General features: G+C 39.2%; 1 non-coding gene across 1 annotated transcript; it reads right to left on the reverse strand.

The window, feature by feature from the left end:
* Positions 1-7,349: 7,349 nt before the first annotated feature.
* LOC111767054 (U6 spliceosomal RNA) lies at positions 7,350-7,453 on the reverse strand. Its single transcript, XR_002798958.1, has one exon. It is a non-coding gene; the product is annotated as a U6 spliceosomal RNA (small nuclear RNA).
* Positions 7,454-20,482: the final 13,029 nt, after the last annotated feature.

A 20,482-nucleotide genomic window follows, 5' to 3' on the forward strand; every position in this document is an offset into this window, starting at 1 on the left:
GATTCAAAAAGAAGATACTCTTTCTGTCTGGAACCTTCTTCTCTGCCCTTGAAACCTCCCTGGCCTGTGATTCCGAGATAGGAGCCTCCTGGTCTGTGTGCTCTTGTGGCACTCAGGATCTACCCCTGTGGTGGTACTTACCACACCTGTTCTCATTGCCTGTTCACCTGGGATCCTTCCCAGGAGATGCTTAACTTCCTGAAGGATGTGCATTCCACCTTGCACAACAGTATTCCCAGAGCTTGGCACAGTTGTTTCTCCTAGAGTAGGAACTCAGCAATACTTGTTAAAAGGATATACTTATATGACCCATCAGCCTGGTCTTCTTAATCTGTGAGACCGGTATTCTAGTCAGGAACATAGTTCTGTCCAGTCTTGGTCCATATAAAACTTCCTCCACTTCTCTCCTTTTTTCACATTTCCTCGTATTCTTTGTATATGTCTTTTTACCACTTGGTACAAACTGCCCGAGGCCAGGGATTATATTTTATTTGAATTTGTATATATCTCACTCTTCCATAATTTTAAATCATTTTTTAAAGAAGATTTATTTATTAATTTCTCTCCCCTTCCCCCTTCCCTGCTTGTCTGTTCTCTGTGTCTATTTGCTGCGTCTTTTTCTTTGTCCACTTCCATTGTTGTCAGTGGCACTGGCAATCTGTGTCTCTTTTTGTTGCGTCATCTTGCTGTGTCAGCTCTCCGTGTGTGCAGCACCATTCCTGGGCAGGCTGCACTTTCTTTCGGGCTGGGCGGCTCTCCTTATGGGGCGCGCTCCTTGTGCATGGGGCTCCCCTACGCGGGGGACACCCCTGCATGCATCAGCGCTGCACATGGGCCAGCTCCACACGGGTCAGGGAGGCCTGGGGTTTGAACCGCGGACCTCCCATGTGGTAGACGGACGCCCTAACCACTGGGCCAAGTCCACCGCCCTCCATAATCTTTATGTGTTAATTTGCCCATAATAGTTTCTCAGTATTTCTTATTTAAGAAAATAGGAGCAGCAACAACAAAAAACTGTGTTAGCTCACTTTATTTCAGCACTCAATCAATGGTTATAGGTTTAATAACTACCGCCTTCATCTTGACTCACAATTTGGGTCTTTTGATTGATAGAATCAGGTTGGTTGGTTTTTTGTTTTTTTTTTTACTGCTGAAAGAGACCTCTCCAATACATAGCCACTAGCCACACTTGGTTATTCAAATTTAAATTAGTAAAAATTAAGTAAGATTTAAAATTCAGTTCCTCAGTAGCATTAGCTACATTTCAAATGTTTAGTGGCCACGTGTGACTACTATAATGGACAGCACTGATGCAGACATTTCCATCATTGCAGAAAATTCTACTGGACAGAGCTGCCTTAAAGGTAAGTTGAAAATATATAGGGAAAAGAGTATAGTCTTATTAGCTTGAATATTTATCACTCTTACTATTTAGTGATATATTTAAGTTAATAAGATTGCTTAGCAGCAGCATCCTTAAGTACAAAAACATCATTTTCATATTTCAAAGGTCTGTTATTTTATATGGATAAAAGTTTCCACCTAAACAGTTGTGTTTAATATTAATGCATGTTAAGCATTTTCAGGAGAACTGATGATTGAAAAGGATTCTTTTTTATATGCCTTTAAAGCAAATTTTTATCCTAACTGATCCTTAGAGAATCTTAATTTTTTTCCCTTTAAAAGTACTGTAATCAACTTGAGTCACTGCACAAGTTTGACATTCAGTAGGTTTGGCTGTGTTTTTTAAGCTTCCATGATTGAGAAACTAAAATACACAGTAATGTTGGTAAAGGACAAATGCCAGATAGTTTTGTATAGACCAAATGTATATTTAGTGACATCACACTTGCAGTACAGACAGTTTTCAATTTACAAACTCTCTATTCAGAAGCAGTCCAAATATAAAACATACTGGGTGTACTTTCTTTAAACTCCTCCTTAGGATATACTGCCTAGGTAGCCGTTGTACAAACTAAATAAAAATAATACATCTTGGAGTTCTTAGAAAATGTATAGCTTGAGTTGTAGAGGCAATGAAGAAGCTGTGAAAAACTCGGGTGGAATTAGTAGAGGTTATTTCCACGGTAGAGCAGATTTGCTTAAGTGGTAACCCCCTGACAAAAATAGTCTCTTTCTACCCCACCTTCCCTCTTCTCCTGCCCCGCCCCTCCTTAATGTGCCTTCTCCTCCAATTTCATTTGTACTTCAGTTTCAGTTCTGTCAATTCAGTTTGTCACCTTGGGCAAGTTTGCCAGTTTATTTGAGACCCAGTTTCCTAAACTGTAAAGTAGGAATAATACATGCTGAATGTCAAGGATTACAGGAAAGTTTATGTGGAAATACTTTACAGGTGAAAAAATTAATATAAATGCAAGGGATTATGATTATAAATATTAGTAAAATATACTCTGTGGAAGGTTGAATGGACATCAGTCACATGCACATAGTAGGAATCTGGCCCATCAGATTGTTTAAGCAGGGTGAGAGCTTGAAGATTCTTGGTAGAATGGGAGGTGGGTGCTCTGGGAGGCTGAAGAGATTTAGAAAGGAGACAGGAGGCTGTGAAAGGAAACAGTTCAAAATAGGGAAGGAGCGTGGGTAAATAACACCTTTTCCTTTAAGGAATGAATGTAATTGTTTGCATTTTCTCTCTACTTCCTTCTCCTGTTTCATTGATTATTCCTAAGGCTAAAGTTTCTACTTTACATTCGAATTCATCTGACATGGCGTGTTTTTAAAAACTTAACGTTGCTTGCTTTGATTTTCCACTTGTCTTTTGCTGATGGAGCTTCTGTGAAGGGCAAATTCAAAAGTACACCTGGCTCTTTTGCAGCACAGGAGTTGGAAAGTGGTGGTTGTAGATACTGAAGAAGGGGCAGATACATCTTTAGCTTTTTGAGAAGGAGTGCAATCACAGCTACTTGCTGGCAGAAAGTAGAGAGACCAAAACAAAGCAAAGCAAAACAAGTCAAAAATACCAAACAAACAAAAGACAGAGACAGAGAGAGGGGGAGGAAGAGAGAATGAACTAATGGAGTGAAAGTGGATGAATAGCAAGAGAAGGACACCAAAGAGAGTGAGGGATAGCATCCATAATTAACTCATTTAAGCTTCATGACAACCCTATGAGGTAAGTACTGCTATTATTATCCCTGTTTGATAGATGGAGAAACTGAGCCACAGATATTTTGAGCAGCTGCACCCAAAAGTCATACAACTATCTGTGGTAGAACTGGGGCTTGAACTCAGGCAGCCTGGCACTTCGGAATTTGTGCCCCTAAACACTACACTAGCAGTTTCAAACTTTTTGGTCTTAGGGCTGCCTTGCATTAGAGTTTTGCTTATGTGGATTATATCAACCCCTATTTACCGTATTAGAAATTAAAACAATTAAAAAATAGTTATTCCATTAAAAAATAATAAATCCATTCTATGGCAACATATTCTATAAATGAAAAATAGCTATTCTCAAAATAAAAATTTAGAAAGAGGAATGATATTTTTAGTTTTGTAAATCTCTATACTGTACCATACCTCATTTGGTGTGACTGTCTAGAAAGAGGAAAGGATATGAAGGAGACTAAAGGATATGTAATAGTAACTTAAGGCTAGTCTCTGTAACCTGTGTGGGAAAGAATTGGTAACTGAAGAATTGTCTCTGAATAGTGCAGAAAAGCATCTAGGTTTTCATGCCTCATTTAATCCTCAAAAGGTTGCATTCCATCTCTATATTATCTATGTGTTTACACAGCTATAATGTATATTTGTACATATTTATCTATTATATATATATATATATATATTTGAGGGTCAGTAAAAAATGTTAAGGCATAGGATAGATTCTCAGCTGAAGGGATTTTAGGGATTATTTTACTAACCTTATTTTTTGGATGGAAACAGCTGAGACCAGGCAGGAAAATGATCTCACTGGTTGAACTGCTGGTTAGTGTCAAGACTGGAAGTAGAACCTCATTCTACTTTAGAGTGTCATGCCATGGCAATTGGGAGATCTAGTTAATTAGTTGAGATAAATCTATTTCCATCAGAAAGCTTGTGACAATCATAAAATCTGTGGTAAATTCACATGTTTCATTAATACCATTGTGAGGAATTGCCTCCTCCTTCCCAAGTGCTTTTCCCAAAAAATCTTGTTCGGTTTGGTGTTTGGTTAGGACTTGTTACAACTTCATTTTCTTATTACCTTATCAGCAGTGCTGTAAAGAATATGGGCTTGATACTGGAAAGAGGCTAAGAACATGAAAACCAGCAGTTCTGTGACATTGGAGAACAGTGATTGACTGGCCCCTATTATCTGCAGGATCTGCTTTTCCTAAGGAAGAGAATATTTTGGTCCACAGGTTTCCAAGACAAGCACGTTCCTGCCAACATGATCCCTGGACAAACTGTCCTGGAATTTGAACTTGCTACTGAAAGGGAGTTACATCCGGGACATACACACACATTTCACTGGGGGGCAAGCCATAGTTGGCTATGTTAGCACCTCATTACACAACAGTTCCAGGATAAAGTGATTCCAGATGTGAACTCAGCAGGTACCTACTACTTATGTTTTTAACTCATGAGGCTAAGATTCACTTTCAGAATTTTGGAGAAGCCGGAAGTCAATTAATTCATCATTCCTATGTTACTTCATTGGGTTGATTCTAAGTTAATTATAACTTACAGTATGTTTCAAATTAGAGGGTATTGATTATAACCATATACAACATATCTATTTAGCCATACCTACATGTATTCACACTCCTTTATCTTTGATAAAGATTGGAAGTTCATTTGAAGTAGTGGTTCTTTTGTCCCACAAACTTCATTAGATAAAACTAAGGAGAAAATATTTCTAAGAGGTAGTATTCTGGTTCTTTTGACTAATCAAATTGCAGCAATAGCCATTATGATTCTGAAGAGTTACTTCATAACTTTGTGACCTGTTTTTACAGAAAAAAGGTGAAGAGAAAAAGTGGTGAATGTATTCAAATTATTAAAAAAAGAGCATGGAAATTTTGTACCACTGGGTCCTGGAAGGTGGGGAACTGAGAATGAGCATTTCATTTTGCTGTCAAGTATTTCAGACTTATCTGCAACATTTATGTTTTCTGTTAAATACATGGAAAATTTCATAGCTGGTCCTTGCTTTAGTTGAGACTTCCATTTTATTTTTTATTTTTTAAATATATTTTTTATTTATTTTAAAAAGATAGATCACACAAAATGTTACATTAAAAAATATAGGAGGTTCGCATATGCCCCACTTCCCACACCTCCCACTTTTCCCACATCAACAACTTAGTTCATTAGTGTGGTACATTCATTGCATTTGATGAATACATTTTGGAGCACCGCTACACAGCATGGATTATAGTTCACATTGTAGTTTACACTCTCTCCCAGTCCTTTCAGTGGGTTATGACAGGATATATAATGTCTTGCATTTGTCCCTGCAGTATCATTCAGAGCAACTCCAAAGACTTGTATTTTAATATGCTTTCTTGATATGATATTAAAATATACTTTTAAAAATTTAGGAGTCATAGCTCTGGCTCTGAGAATCACAATTGTTTGTCAAAGACTTTAACCCAGGGCACTATTCATTGGATAGGAAAATTTTAAAACAAAGATCTTTTTTGTTATAACTATAGTGATGTCTTAGTTTTCTAGGGCTGCTCTAACAAGTACCACAAACTAGGTGGCTTAAAACATCAAACATTTTCCTTATTGTTTTGAAGCCTAGGAGTTTGAAAAATGAAGGTGTCAACAAGGCTGTGTTCTCCCAGAAACCTGTAGGAGAGAATCCTTCCTTTTTCTAGCTTCTGCTGTTTGCTGGCAGTCCTTGGCATTTCTTGGTTTGTAGATACATCACTTCAGCCTCTACCTCTGTCTTCCCATGACCTCCTCCCTGTGTTTCACCTCTTCTTTTAGGGATACCTTTCATATTAGATTAATGCTCACCTTAATTCATTATAACCTTATCTTAACTTGACTGTATCATCAAAGATCCTGTTTCCAAATGAGGCCAATTCACAGGTATGGGGAATTAGGGCTTCAGGATTTCTTTTTTTCTAGGGAGGGAAGGGCACAGTTCAACCCATACCAAGTACAACTAAAGAGAGGCAATCTATACTCTCTAAGTCAAACAAGGCATGTAAATGCATTACCTTCCCCCCAGCGTGGGACATAACTCCTGAGGATGAACCTCCCTGGCACTGAGGGATTACTACCAAGCACCAGCTGGTGATGCAACTAGAAAAAGACCTTGAATAAAAGGGGGAAATGTAAAGACAAATGAATTTATATGACTGAGAGACTTCAAAATGAGTCGGAAGGTCATCAGAGGGAATGTGCTTATGCACGTCTTAAGCAGGATGTCAAAGACAGCCAAAGTAGATACAACCCCCGGTAGAGGTGCTCCTGAGGACTACAGACACACCCTGATCCTATTGTCATGACAGATGGCTCTGGAGTTCATTGCCTTGCCAGTGGGCCCTACTTGGAATTTGTGCTCCTAAGTGTGATGGAGTTGGATTCAGATGAGACCTCTCTACTCATGCCTCTTCTGTCACTTTTACTGAACCTATGGTTGGCTCTGGGGTTGGTGTATGCTCAGGACACTTGAGTCTCTGAACTGTCCATGTGCCAGCCGGGCCCTGAGCCTCAGCAGAGTTGCAAAACCTACTCTGTTGTGTTAGACTTACCCAAGTCAGCTAACAGGGAGGTGAGCATGGTCAACCACCACACCAGGGAACTGAGATAGTTTACAACTGCAAGCAGGAGAATTCCATTCATCAGCCACGTGGGAGCTAAGCACCTTCTCGATTTAGAGGTGGAGTAGACATCACCATGCCAGGTCCTCAGGATGGAGGAATAAAATATGGATTAGAGTAGACTTACTGGTATTCTACTATATAATTATTGTGACTCTAGCAATGGAAGAAACTATCATTGATGTGGAGACAGTGGCCATGGGAGTTGTGGAGGGCAGGGAGAGGGAATAAGTTGTGATATGGGGGCATTTTTGGGACTTAGAATTGTCTTGAATGATATTGCAGGGACAGATGCTGGACGTTATATATCCTGCCATAACCCACTGAATGGGCAGGGAGAGAGTGTAAACTACAATATAAACTATAATCAATGCTGTGTAGCAGTGTCCCAAAATGTATTCATCAAATGCAATGAATGTGCCACACTGATGAAAGAGGTTGTTGATATGGGAGGAGTGGGGGTGGGTAGGGAGTAGGGGTATATGGGAACCACTTTTTTTTTCTTTTCTTTGTTTTGTGTAATATGAAAATTACTTGAAAAGACAAAGGGCAGTCCCACCATGCAGCTTGGAAAATATGGAATACTTCACAAATTTGCTTGTCATCCTTGCCCAGGGCCTATACTAATCTCTGTATCATTCCAATTTTAGTATATGGGCTGCCAAAGCAAGCACTATGGGAACCTTTTATTTTTTTAATGTAACATTTTGTGTGATTTATTTATCTTTAAAAAAGATAAAAATAGAGGAAATCTAGAATATGGGCATGGACTCTAGATCTAGACTGCTTAGCTTGATTTCTTAATTCTGCTATTTACTAGCAGGGTACTTCAGTCTTCTTAAATGTAAAGGAGGAACAATAAATACTACCTCAGTTGTGAGGATTGAGTGTGTCTGTACTTGTGAAGAAAGCTCTTAGAACGTGCCTGGAATGTATTAACCCTATGCAAGTATTAGCTTAAACAAACAATTAATGTTTTTGTCTTTGCCATGTTAGAGAGTCTAACATTACATGGCAGCTTGAACGGCATATCACTAAAGTTGAAAGATGATCTTGGCCACTAATCCTCTGTCCTGAAAGATCTTCTAGGTGCTTCCATCCAACGGGGTTATTAGATGACAACAATGTGAAGAAAACACAGCAGAGTGTAAATACCACTGCATAAAACCTTAAGATAGAGCCTTGATAACAATTTCTTAAAATAGAACTTCTAACAGGAAATAAAGACCTTTGGTGTCATCCATCAGTAGAAGGACTGAATTGTCTAGCATTTGTAGAGATTACTTCAAGGAAATGGACAAATTGTGACTTTGTCTAAGTCATTTAGAGAGTCATTCCTGAGCCAGCATTTAGAAGACAAGCAGGGCCTACCAGTCTATACAACACCTTGGTGGCAATAGAAGATTTGCTGTTAGAATTGTTGTTGCAGCCCTTCTGACTCACAGGGCCTTTTGCTAGGAGAAAACCCCCTTCCTCCTGGCTGGCACAGGCCCAATCCAAGGTGCAGGGCTTGACAAGTGGACACAGGCTGGATTTCAACTCACTCACCCCTACAACCATGATTTGAAGTGGTGACTAAACTGCACATTGGATGTGGTTTTACCGAAGACAGGTTTTATATTTTACTTCCTGTGCTTTAGCTCAGGAGATACGTTGTTCACTCTCTTGAGTCTTAGTCTACTTAAATAGTTGGAGTTTGGAAAGGATATGGTTCGGTGGATTTTGCCATTGGATCCAATGGAAGATTGCTCATTCCTTCTTAAGATGATCCACAATCATCTTGTTGATTTTTTAGACTGTTTCCCATTAGAGGTTTTATAAGCCACTTAATTTAGGGTTAAGGCTCTGAACTTACTTTAAAAACGAGGAGAAAAGCACCAGAATTTTAGTTCCCTTTAGCTGTGAGTCATATTTCTGTAATTATATTGCTGCCTTTTTTCTACATGCCCTTAAGAGTTAAAGTGATGCGATTTATTTTCTTCCATTGGTTCATTACCTGTAACTGAAAGACTGAGTGCTCTGAAAAGGCACTAGCTAAAAACCAGTCAGTATATTGACAGAGAATCGTGTCAGGAGTGGCCTCACAAGATATGTGGGTTTCAGTTTCTTATTTCTCATTGAGTTTTTTTTTTTTTTTTTTTTTTTGTATTATCACAGTTAAATTCCTCATTGGACATGCAATAGATTAAAATCACATTGAAGTTTGGACTTCAATCAATGATAGAAAATCTTGATTTGTTGACATTACCTCCTATATTAGTCAGGATTCTCTAGGGAAACAGAACCAACAGGTGGTATCTGTAAATATTATGAGATTTTATAAAATTGTCTCATGCGACTGTGGGGATGCACATGTCCACATTATACAGGGCAGGCTGCAAGCTGCGAGCTCTCATGACACATGAGCCTAACTGCCATCCCTCCTCATATCCTTCTATTACAGTTTCAGTGGTCCTGAACTGTGGAAGATGGCAATCAAGCAATAGCTCTACTTGTCCCCAAAAAGAGACTGCCACCTGTCAGAAGACACTGAGGGATTTTATTGTTTCAAATATGTTTACTCTCATTCTTATGAAATATTAAATAATTTCCATTGTTCTGTTTTTGTCCCTTTTCATTTAGAAACTTCATTTCTATCTCTATCACCTGCCCTGAGTCTTTACCATTCTGAAATTAGTAGGAATGATTTGCCTTTTTTTTTTGACTCACTCATGGTAAAAGCACAGCCTTAGAAAAAGTAAAAAAAAAAAAATTACTGCTATTTATAGTTCATAGTTTATAATAGTTTGTATTTGGTGTATTTTTCCCATAAATCATCCTGTTATTGACACCATGTATTAATATTATATCTTTATTACAGTTCATGAGAGAAGATTCTCATATTTGTACTGTTAACCATAGTCCATCATTCATCATGGGGTTCACTGTGTTATATGGTCCCCTGCCTTTTACAGTCCACCCAGAGTGTATGCTCAGTGGCTCTCAGTTTCAGAAAAAGTTGTTTTGAGTATCAAATTTTTAATATCCACTCAACATATTACAGTTCCTAAGGCACCCCTCAAATGCATTATCTCATTTAATTATCATGATCTTTTGAGATGAATATTACAATTTTCTCCATTTTTACAAACTAGAAAACTAATTCTCAGAGATTGATAAAGGATACAGAAAGAGAATGAAGCTTTTCACCTTTCATTATTTATAAAACGAGATTTGTTCCCATGTTTTCTGAAATTTTAAAGCATCCGTTCTTAAATATATGTAGCATAGTACACTTGAGGTAGCCTAAATTAGGAAATATCTATATAGGTAGCTAGCCTGTGGTTTTGTCCTAGCTTGTTAGGAGAATCTTTTGGAATGATTTAAAATTCTTAGGGTTTTTGGCTCTGACCAGACATGGAGAATAAACAACCCTTGGGCAAAAATTCACCTATCTGCAACCTTTCAAAGTAATTAGAAAACCTTGAATATCTGTTTTGTTTTGCTTATCATGTGCCCCACCTAATTTGACATTTTTACCCTTCCTAACTTTTTTCAGTGTATGTTGAAAATTGGCTTAGTCTTGAGCCACTTTTAAGAATAACCAGGAGAGCCAGTGTGGCTTAAGCAGTTGGGTGCCGCCCCCCACATGGGAGGTCTTGGGTAGACAAAGTCATCTGGACATGTGTGGAGGGCTAAAAAAAAAAAAGATAACCAGTGCCTAGCATATAACAGACATTTAGTACATTTCAAATAAATGACTGAATGTTTCATCATATAGGAAATGGCGATTTGTAAATAGGTATCCCTAAATACAAACAGTCACAGTATGTTTATTGTTTTAAACAAGAAGGTGGGAGTGGTGGTGGCTCAAGTGGTTAGTGAGTGCCTGTTTACCACATGGGAGGTCCCAGGTTCATCCCCAGTGCCTCCTAGAAACAAAACAACTAGCTAACATGAAAAAACCAATTTAGGGGAGCCAGTATGGCTCAGTGGTTGAGCCCCAGCTTCCCACATATGAGACCCAGGATTCAATCCCTAGTCCCAGTACCTAAAACAAACAAACAAAAAACTAGAAGGTTTTGATATAGTCTGAAGTGATGTGGTAAAAGGAACATGGGCCTCAGAATCCAAAGAGATTTGGGTTTAGATCTTCACCCTATCACTCCCTGCTACTTCCTACACATACATTAGGAATAAACATAACAGATGATTTTCAGGCTCCTCATCTGCCAGTGGAGGGTTATATCATCTACCTTGGAAGACTGCTAGAAGGATCTGGAATAATGTATGCAAAGTACTTAGCACAGTGCTTATTGCATAAAATGTGCTCAATGTCCAAGCCCAGAATTTGGTGAAGACAGAAATAGCTAAGTTATTGTGATTTAAAGAATATATTTCTATAGTAAATATGTGAAAACCATGTGACAATGCATATAACATTACCTTAGCTCTCCAAGGAGCATACATTTGCTGTTGAGGCAGTGACAAGCCTAAAGATTCTGAAGGTTTAAGAAGAGTAATGTAGATTCCTATCCCAGAAATGTGGTTCATATTAAACTCCTAAGGGCAGGAAGCTGCAGAGTGCTAGGGGAGCAGAGTAGATGAGGGAGGCACTTAAAAATTGTACTCGGCACCCTGGCCAGTTAGTGGTTGCTTCCTCCTGTGTCTCCAGCAATTGTGGAAGCTGCTGCCAGCCACTGATACTGATCAGGAGGGAAAAGAATTACTACCCACTGAGTGCTGATGGCAGGATTATATAAAGCAGAGTGAGACTGGCTAAGTTTCTTTATGAGATAGGCCAAAAGTCTATTAATATTCATAATCAACCAAATTATAAAGCAATCATTTGGGCATATGACATTTTTAAACTCTATAACTTAGCAATGAAGTTCCTAACTCTCAGACTTTATTTTATGATTAACCTTTGTGTGTAAAAATTCAGCTGCATAACCCATAAAATTAAGTACATGGTGAAAATAGTTCAACAGACCAAGTCTGAATTTAGTTAGAAGAACAAAGGGCCAAAATTAGTTAAGATAATTTTGAAGAAGAACAAGGAGATTTTTCCTCTAATATCAAGACATATTCTAAAGCTGTAAAATAATTCAAGGCAGTTTAATAATGGCAAAGGGGTAGACATATTCACTGATGAAACAGAATGGACAATTTAGAAACATTCACATATATAAAAATGACATAAGCTCATACTGGGGGAAAGTTTGATAATTTGGTAACTGGTTCTGGCACAACTGCTTATCTACACAGGAAAAATAAATAAAAATATATCCCTATCTCATACCACACACAAAAATCAATTGCAGGTGGATTAAAGACCTAAATGTGAAAAGCACAATTTTAAAACTTCTAAAAGAAGATATCTTCATGACCTGGTATAGGTAAGTATTTCTTAAGCACCATACAAAGAACATAAACTCTAAAGGAAAAGATTGAGAAACTTGACTACATTAAAATTTAAAACTTCTGTAATTAAAATGCACCACAAACAAGTGAAACTACAAGTGATAGAGGAGAAAAAGAGAGATTTAGTACATACAAAAATTCATACCCAGAATATGAAGAATTCCTATAAATCAGTAAGGACAAGACTCAGTAGAAAGATGGATAAAGGATATGAACAAGCAGTTCACAGAGAAGAAAACTGAGTGGGCAGTAATCATGTGATCATATTGACCAGGGAAATGCAAACTTTAAAATCATGAGAAGATAGAATTTTACATCCACCAGAGACCAAGTGCTGGTGAGAATGTAGAGCAAGGAGAAATCACTCATTGCTCGTGGGAATATTTCGCTAGTACTACCACTTTAGAAAACAATTAGACAAAATCTAGTACGGTTGAAGATGAGCCTACCATACTCCCTTCAGCGCCATGGCTATACCCATGGAGAAATTCTCCTAGCACCTGCCACAGTTCCTAGTGGCAGGAAGGAGGAGGTCAGTTAAAAGATCTTAGTAGGAGGAATGAAGGAAGGAGGGAGGAAAAAAGGGAAGATGAGAGAGAATGGGGAAGGGAGGGAAGGGGAGAGAGAGGGAGAAAGAAAAAAAGGGAAGGAAGGAAAGAGAGAAAAACGACTGACCTCTTTGCTACATTCTGGGTGTTGTTCCTGGACTACATTTCCAATGAGGCGCAATCCACCCTAGAGAGGTCTGTCAGGTCCAGTGCTACTTTAAAAAACTGAGGGAGGGAAACGGACTTTGGCCCAGTGGTTAGGGCGTCTGTCTACCATATGGGAGGTCCGTGGTTCAAACCCCGGGCCTCCTTGACTCCGTGTGGAGCTGGCCATGCGCAGTGCTGATGCGCGCAAGGAGTGCCGCGCCACGCAAGGGTGTCCCCCGTGTGGGGGAGCCCCACGCGCAAGGAGTGCGCCCGTGAGGAAAGCTGCCCAGCGTGAAAAGAAAGAGCAGCCTGCCCAGGAATGGCGCCGCCCACACTTCCCGTGCGGCTGACGACAACAGAAGCGGACAAGGAAACAAGATGCAGCAAAATAGACACCGAGAACAGACAACCAGGGGAGGGGGGGAAATTAAATAAATAAATAAATAATCTTTAAAAAAAAAAAACAAAAAAAAAAAACTGAGGGTTTTATAAGATTAGCGTCTACATCCTTGAGATTCTACTGTAAATAGAAATACAGGTTTTTTTAACTGATGAATTTTTTACACAATTCATAATAGTATTTCTTTAAATAGTAAGCTCTCATTATGTAGTTAAAATAAATCTAGGTAATATATAAAATGAGAGACACCAGTACATTATATGTAATATAAAATATTCGCTATTACTGGATCCTTACAATTCTGTTGGTAAAAGAAAGATGAGACCTACTGCCCTGGAAAGGTAAAATTTCTTTTTCTGCATATGGGTAATCAAAAAATATGCCACTTGTTTAGGAAAAAAAATGAGTATTCTTTTAAAATAGCACTTTTTCCTATGCAGTAAACCAATCCTTTTTAAAAATATATTTTTATTTATTCTTAAAATATACATTGATCACACAAACCTATCCTTTTTGTAACATACATTCCCTTAGACCAGAGGAAACATGGAAGCTCTTTCTGGAGCTAGAAGAATATGTGGTTACCCTGGCAACAGCATCTTAGTTCCTGCTTCCAAGTACCACCTGGTGATTTCAAGTCTAACAGCTGTGCAGCATCTACATTTCCATTGAGGAAATAAAATGCATTCATGCATCATCTCATGGAGCATTTAAGAAGAAACGAGCTTGCAAATTTGGGGAAGAAGAGAAAGAAATAGCAGTACACACCAGCTGAGCCAATCGAGGTTTAAAAGCCCTAGCTGCAGGCTTGGAAGCATGCCTGAAGCAGTCAATGCCACCACATTAAGACTAGGATTGCTGGGCAGACTCTCCATCAGAACTCCAATGTTCACATGGGCCCAGCAGCCTAACATTTTTTATTCCTTACTCAAACTGTACAATATAAAATGGAAATTATAAATTTTTAAATACATATATATATATTTAAAGGTACACAGATCACACAGAATGTTACATTAAAAAATATAAGAGGTTCCCATATATCTCCACTCCCCACCACCCCCACTTCTCCCACAACAACAATCTCTTTGATCAGTGTGGCACATTCATTGCATTTGACGAACACATTTTGGAGCACTGCTGCACAGCGTGGATTATAGTTTACATTGTAGTTTACACTCTCCCAGGAAATTGTAAATTGACACTATTATAGCAAGCATGAAGAAAAGTGGTTGTGTACCCATTGCTGCAAGAGATGCAGGAATATGAGGAAAACAGTGAACTTCCTTTCATATTTGTTTCTTAGTTTTCCTAATTTTACCCAAAGTATTGGGACTTTCCTGAGACCTCGTTATATTTAACGTAAAAGAAAGAAAGTCCTTTGATTATTTCTAGTAAAATTCATTTTGTGGGGACTTCTGAAATGGGTAGTTGAGCAATGGTGAGGAAGACTAGCAGTGCTGGACTGCACGGGACAACAGACTAGGGAATAATTTCCTATCTTCTTGACAAAAAGAGACAATTAACAAACATTTTAAGATTTGTGCTTTTTGAAAACCTTTATACTACATTTTAGATGAGTTTCTCAAATTATCCATCCACATCACTATTGATTTTCTGCAGTACCAATTATGATCTTTACTGCTTCAAAGGACTAAATTCTGGTATGGCACTTTGATTTTTCTTCATTTTTTTTTCTAATTCCAGTGGCCTCATGTTCCTTTTCTTTATATGTTAGTCTATTTGTTCATAAATTTCCTTCCTCTTATTTCATAGAGATCATATTTTAATGCATGTCTATTTAGGACACCAAACAGATTTTATTCTAAGTTTTCTGATACTACTTTTAGTGTGCATGTGTACTGTACAATCTTTCCAGAGGCATCATGGTGGTTTTGTCTTGCCTCATCCTTGGCTAAGGGGGGATCAATCCAGCCTAATGCGAATAGGGTGCATGTAATATCGTCAGTACTATCCATTTGTATTCTCATGACTTCTTCTCCAAACAAAACATTGAAGGCTGTCCAGTTGCCGAGATTTTGAATTCTTTCACTCAATCACTTCATAAATACTGCAGTTCCTATCATGTATCATGTAATGTAGATGGTGGGGATATGACAGTGAACAAAACAAGCTTACATAAAACAAGTAAACCTGCAATTGTGTAATGTAGATTATAAAATGAAGCTGCTGGCAAGGGAGTTAGGAGGTTAGAGAGGCAGTTATTTTTCATAGAGCACTAGTGAAGGACAGAGGGATGAGGTAATATTTGAGCTGATAGAATTGAGGAACTGAATTCCAGATATATCTGGAGGAAGAGCGTTGCCAGGAGAGGAATCAAAGTCATTTTAAGTCATTCTAAGGCTTTTGGATTTTATTCCAAGTGAGGTGGGATTCATTCTAGGGTTCTGAGCGGAGTGGTATCCCAGAAGCCAAGTGAGGGAGTAGTCAGGGGTGAGAGGTGTTGCTGACATAGTGAGTGAGAGGAGAACTGAGCATTAGGTGCTTTAACGTAGCGGGCACTGGTGGTTTTGACCAGAACTACTTTGATGATGTAATGAGAGTGAAAGCTGTTTGGAGTGGATTCCAGAAAGAATGGGATGAGCTGGACTGGAGGCAGAGCATAGAATACTCTAGAGGAATTTTACTATAAGAAGGAAGAGAAATGAGGTAGCTGGAGGAGGATGTGGGTCCCGGGGAGTTTGTTTTTTAGTGGGAGAAATAGTTTCTGTGCTGGGACCGATCCAGGAGACAATATCAATTTGATGATGCAAGAGCAGGAGGACAATTTGCAGAAGCAATATTTTTTTGAGTAGCGACAAGGATGGACTGTAGTACACAAGCGGCAGAGTTGGTCCTATATGCATGAACATTCGCCCACAGTTACTGGATGAGAGGCTGAGTATATCGGCACAGACGCCCACACATGGGTGGGAGAACGGGCATCCCCTCGGTATGGCTCAGCTGGACCCAGATGGCGCCCTTGCTTCCACCACCACTTAGTGTGTTTGCGAGATTATGATGCAACCTGCACTTCTTTGTCCCGCGTTCACGAATGCACTGCACGAAAGGCCAACCCTCCACCTCTCTCAGCACACACACACCCGCGCTGCTCCTAGGCCGGCTCTTGTCCTCACCTCTTTGTTTCTGTTAAGAAAGTAGTATTACGTTTGTCTCCCTTTTTGGGTTTAACAAATCTTGGGCTCAGGCAGGTTTAGCCTTAACATAGGTTACATGCTGAGTAATGATGGAGCGGGGAATTGTACCCAGATGTTTTGACTGTCTCTCTGTTCTACACCATCACTGGCTTGGACTGAGGAAAACTAGGAGGGATATTTTATTTCAAAGACCCCGAGATTTGAGATCTTCTTCCTGCCTTTGCCTGCATTGGAACTCCTCCCACTGCAGGGAGAACTGTGTGAACGAACAGTCCATTCAGGCGCACAGTGGTGCTTTTACCAAAAGGAGGGCTTCTCCAGGTATGTACAGAGCATCTTGCTTCACCATCCGCGGAGGACAGGCTTAAAGCATCCAGCAGCCTGTGCTTCGCTCACCACAGCCTCGAAGGACTGCATTTGCTCTGCACTCTCCTGCCGTTCACCCTCCTTTTACCTTTAGGTTAATGCTCAGCCCTTTGCGTTTTAGACTTGGGGAGAGCCAGTTTATGTGATTATTCAATTGCTCCTACCCAGAGAATAACAGACTTTTTTTTTTTTTAAGGCACCATTCCAGGGCCTCTGCTCTAACCCTCTCCCTGCTCACCTCATCCTCTTTAGATGTCCATGTTGGCCATCTCAGGCCCCACCTGACACCTACTTCTGGCAGAACTTTCTGCTCTCGAAACAGGAAAACGCACACACAGAAATCCTTTGTTTTCTTTTGGAAAGAGCTCTAAGAGGAAACGTGAGATGATTTAGCCTGAAAACAGCTCTTTCTTCTATTCCAAAGGCAGAGCGATCATTATGTGGGGGCCACTGGAGCTGGGGCTTTGGAATGCATCTGGCAATTATCCTATTTTTGATGCGTTCTCCTCAAAAGCTCTGAGCATTCCAAGTGGCAGGTGTTTTCTCTTTCACGTATATAGTATGAATTAAATTTCCTTAAACTATTGGGTCATCTCATGGCTAATCAGTTCAAACTCCTAATCATAATGAGTGTTACTAAAGAGGCTCAGAGGTAGAGGGGTGAAAAGGCCTTTTCAAGGACTGAAATAGGACTCAAGTAATCAAAGATTATGTTTAGGTAATACTTAGACATACTTTAATATTAAAATTATTTGCCTCAGGTTAAAAAAGTACAAAGAAGAAAATAATAGTATATTTTAGAGTGAATGTATGTAATATTTTCAGATCCCTACCTGATGCATTATGATTGGGGAAGCTTACCCACTAGAAATCGTCTTGGCATAAAGGGTATAAGTTATAAGCCTAGATTCGAACCCCTCACAGAACGTTTTCTAGGGGTTCTCACTTTGACTTGCTGCCCTCTACAACCTCTTAGCCTGAACACCCCCATTCTTTGTGGAAAGCTGAGCATGAGCATGAGGAGAATCACTCGTTTTAAAGAGAATGAGAGGATGGCTTTATCCACATTTCCACACATGTTGGTCACGTGTGGGAGAGTAGGGGGTGGGGAGGATTAGGCAAATGCTAGAATAGTCACCTGAATTACGTGCTTGTTTGGACACTGGGCCACTCTGGCCCCTGATCTGTGCCAGTAAACCCTGCACACGGCTTCAGCACTACCACTCTGTTTCTACCCCACTCATAAAATTCCATGCCAAGGTACAAACCACAATCCTCCCTTTCTTGGTTTTTCATGCAAAAACTATTTTAGAATAAATTTAAATGTCAACCCTTTAAAACTTTGAACAGAGGAGGTTTCAGCTCGTTCAGTTCACAACATGGCTAAAATTAAAAAAAAATTTTTTTGGATGAAAGTACTACAACTTTATAAGTCCATATTTTTCACTGAATTTAAATTCCAGAGGGAAACAAAATTGCAATGTTGGAGGAATAGGATAAAAGAGGTAATGCTGAGGAAAGCTTTACTATCAAGAGCAGCATTTTCACGCCCAGGAGAGGCCCAGAGGCCCCACATGTCCCAGCATTGCAATGGCTGCTTGATATAGTCTGTAAATAAGCACCCCCATCACCATTTAAAATATTCAACATTGACCTCAAAGGCATAGATGCCAACCCAGAAACAAATATGAATGTACACATGGAATGCATAATTTGGTGTCTTTTCCAAATGTTTTTTATGTACACATTTTAGATTAAATACACATTCAGGATCCGTAGGCTGAGCAATAGAAAACCATTTTTAATCAGTCCTAGACAGCAGGAAAAACTTCCTGCAGGCTTCTAGGAGGTTTACTCTTCATTTAACAGATGTTTACTGATAATAGGAGGCAGGAAGCTATATGCCATGTCTTTAGCTTCGGAGTGCTTAAAATGTGGTAGAGATCTTTAGGGGAGTGTGTGTATCAGGGCCATTAAGAGAACTTAGTTTTGTAGAAAAGATATAAAATCATAATGAAGAAAGAGTAGGTCAAACTTTTGATTCAAAAATTACAAACTATAAAAGAATGTTCAGGCCATAAGGAAAAGTCTTGAGGTAGAAATAACTTTGAATAAAGCATCGTATTATTTTCCGAATTGAGTTATGTGAACCATTGGACTCCTTTGAGAATCTATTCCAAGTCATTGGTCCAGAACTATCCATGTACCTCCAGACTTTTACAGAAAATACCAGGGGTTTTGGTGTCTGAGTCCATGTGTTCCATATTTAAAAATTTCTAAGTAGAGTTACATTTATCATGGTTAATGTATTGTAACTATTTGTATAACTTTTCTCTTTCTACTAGAATATAAGTATTTCTAGTACAAGATTGTTTCTTATTCTGTCTTTTTCCCCCCAAACTCCTTCCTACTTATACTTGTACTTATTAACATGTAGGGGGTACCACAAATGGTAAGTAAATAATAAGACAGGTGGCAGCAGATATGGCAAAAATTGTGACACTGTTATTCAAAGGACTGATACATGGAAGATGCTATGTTAATCTAGCACCTAAATATAGCACTAGGTAGTCAGTCAATTAGTCAATATGTTTTTAGTCACCTCTACATACTAAGCACAATGTTGCATATAAAGGAATTAAACAAAAAAGATAAAACATGATAAAATCCTTTCCTAGAAGTGATTACGTTCTAGTGAAGGAGACAGGTATGTATGTAATAACACAATAAATAGGATACATGTTACAGTAAAAGACTTAAAATACAGTCCTAACATTTTATTTATTTATTATTTATTTTTTATTTTTTTCTCTCCCCTTCCCCACCCCCCATGGTCTACTCTCTGTGTCCATTTGCTGTGTGTTCTTCTGTGTCTGCTTTCATTCTTGTCAGTGGCACTGGGAATCTGTGTCTCTTTTTGTTATGTCATCTTGCTGTGTCAGCTCTGTGTGTGTGTGCTTTTTATTGCGCGGGGCGGCTCTCCTTGCAGGGTGCACTCCTTGCGTGTGGGGCTCCCCTATGCGGAGGACACCCCTGTGTGGCAGGGCACTCCTTGTGCGCATCAGCACTGCACGTGGGCCAGCTCACCACATGAGCCTGGAGGCCCGGGGTTTGAACTGTGGACCTCCCATATGGTAGATGGATGCTCTATCAGTTGTGCCAAATCCACTTCCCCTAACATTTTATTTAAAAGTTTGAGAGCATGTGGATTTTCCTGGGCCCATAACTTTTATTGGATTTTTCCAAAAGTGTAAGACCCTAAAAGGATTAAAAGCATTGAATGAATGAAGAGATAGAGTGGTGTGAAGCACAGAGATCAAAATTACGTATTTGTAGTGGGAAGGAAAAGGCTTTATAGTAGTTATATTTACAGAAGATAGTGAAGGCATACAACACAGGTGTACCAAAATGGCACAATTCATTAGTTTATTTAACAAAAGTTTATTGAATGTTCATATGTAACAAATCACCCCCAAATCCAGCAGTTAAAAATAACCATCATTCATTTGCTTATGATTCTGAGTCAACAATCTGTGTCAGGCAGAGCTGGGCTCAAAATAGTATCTGCTGGACTTACTCCTGAGGTTGTACTCAGCTAGTGGTTGATGATGTCACTCCCATGTCTCTTCATTGGCTGATTGTCAGTAGAGGTGGTGGAGGACCTCGCGTCACTCACTGGTC

This window comes from Dasypus novemcinctus, chromosome 12, assembly GCF_030445035.2.
Source record: "Dasypus novemcinctus isolate mDasNov1 chromosome 12, mDasNov1.1.hap2, whole genome shotgun sequence".
Classification (NCBI taxonomy): Eukaryota; Metazoa; Chordata; class Mammalia; order Cingulata; family Dasypodidae; genus Dasypus; species Dasypus novemcinctus.